Genomic DNA, 2,605 nt, shown 5'->3' on the forward strand with positions numbered 1-2,605 from the left:
TACGTCCAAATTAACAAAATCAGAAATGAAAAGGGAGACATAACAACAGATTCAGAGGAAATTCAAAAAATCATTAGATCTTACTATAAAAACCTATATTCAACAAAACTTGAAAATCTTCAGGAAATGAACAATTTCCTAGACAGATACCAGGTACCGAAGTTAAATCAGGAACAGATAAACCAGTTAAACAACCCCATAACTCCTAAGGAAATAGAAGCAGTCATTAAAGGTCTCCCAACCAAAAAGAGCCCAGGTCCAGACGGGTTTAGTGCAGAATTCTATCAGACCTTCATAGAAGACCTCATACCAATATTATCCAAACTATTCCACAAAATTGAAACAGATGAAAACCGAATACCTTCTACGAAGCCACAATTACTCTTATACCTAAACCACACAAAGACACAACAAAGAAAGAGAACTTCAGACCAATTTCCCTTATGAATATCGACGCAAAAATACTCAACAAAATTCTGGCAAACCGAATCCAAGAGCACGTCAAAACAATCATCCACCATGACCAAGTAGGCTTCATCCCAGGCATGCAGGGATGGTTTAATATACGGAAAACCATCAACGTGATCCATTATATAAACAAACTGAAAGAACAAAACCACATGATCATTTCATTAGACGCTGAGAAAGCATTTGACAAAATTCAACACCCCTTCATGATAAAAGTCCTGGAAAGAATAGGAATTCAAGGCCCATACCTGAACATAGTAAAAGCCATATACAGCAAACCAGTTGCTAACATTAAACTAAATGGAGAGAAACTTGAAGCAATCCCTCTAAAATCAGGGACTAGACAAGGTTGCCCATTCTCTCCCTACTTATTCAATATAGTTCTTGAAGTTCTAGCCAGAGCAATCAGACAACAAAAGGAGGTCAAGGGGATACAGATCGGAAAAGAAGAAGTCAAAATATCACTTTTTGCAGATGATATAATAGTATATTTAAGTGATCCCAAAAGTTCCACCAGAGAACTACTAAAGCTGATAGACAACTTCAGTAAAGTGGCTGAGTATAAAATTAACTCAAATAAATCAGTAGCCTTCCTCTACACAAAAGAGAAACAAGCTGAGAAAGAAATCAGGGAAACGACACCCTTCATAATAGACCCAAATAATATAAAGTACCTCGGTGTGACTTTAACCAAGCAAGTAAACGATCTGTACAATAAGAACTTCAAGACTCTGAAGAAAGAAATTGAAGAAGACCTCAGAAGATGGAAAGATCTCCCATGCTCATGGATTGGCAGGATTAATATAGTAAAAATGGCTATTTTACCAAAAGCGATCTACAGATTCAATGCAATCCCCATCAAAATACCAATCCATTTCTTCAAAGAGTTAGCCAGAACAATTTGCAAATTCATCTGGAATAACAAAAAACCCAGGATAGCTAAAACTATCCTCAACAATAAAAGGACTTCAGGGGGAATCACTATCCCTGAACTCAAGCAGTATTACAGAGCAATAGTGATAAAAACTGCATGGTATTGGTACAGAGACAGACAGATAGACCAATGGGACAGAATTGAAGACCCAGAAATGAACCCACACACCTATGGGCACTTGATTTTTGACAAAGGAGCCAAAACCATCCAATGGAAAAAAGATAGCATTTTCAGCAAATTGTGCTGGTTCAACTGGAAGTCAACATGTAGAAGAATGCAGATCGATCCATGCTTATCACCCTGTACAAAGCTTAAGTCCAAGTGCATCAAGGACCTCCACATCAAACCAGATACACTCAAACTAATAGAAGAAAAACTAGGGCAGCATCTCGAACACATGGGCACTGGAAAAAATTTCCTGAACAAAACACCAATGGCTTACGCTCTAAGATCAAGAATCGACAAATGGGATCTCATAAAACTGCAAAGCTTCTGTAAGGCAAAGGACACTGTGGTTAGGACAAAACGGCAACCAACACATTGGGAAAAGATCTTTACCAATCCTACAACAGATAGAGGCCTTATATCCAAAATATACAAAGAACTCAAGAAGTTAGACCGCAGGGAGACAAATAACCCTATTAAAAAATGGGGTTCAGAGCTAAACAAAGAATTCACTGCTGAGGAATGCCAAATGGCTGAGAAACACCTAAAGAAATATTCAACATCTTTAGTCATAAGGGAAATGCAAATCAAAACAACCCTGAGATTTCACCTCACACCAGTCAGAATGGCTAAGATCAAAAACTCAGGGGACAACAGATGCTGGTGAGGATGTGGAGAAAGAGGAACACTCCTCCATTGTTGGTGGGATTGCAAACTTGTACAACCATTCTGGAAATCAGTCTGGAGGATCCTCAGAAAATTGGACATTGAACTGCCTGAGGATCCAGCTATACCTCTCTTGGGCATATACCCAAAAGATGCCCCAACATATAAAAAAGACACGTGCTCCACTATGTTCATTGCAGCCTTATTTATAATAGCCAGAAGCTGGAAAGAACCCAGATGCCCTTTAACAGAGGAATGGATACAGAAAATGTGGTACATCTACACAATGGAATATTACTCAGCTATCAAAAACAACGACTTTATGAAATTCGTAGGCAAATGGTTGAAACTGGAAAACATCATCCTGAGTGA

This window comes from Rattus norvegicus, chromosome X (genome assembly GCF_036323735.1).
Source record: "Rattus norvegicus strain BN/NHsdMcwi chromosome X, GRCr8, whole genome shotgun sequence".
Taxonomy (NCBI): domain Eukaryota; kingdom Metazoa; phylum Chordata; class Mammalia; order Rodentia; family Muridae; genus Rattus; species Rattus norvegicus.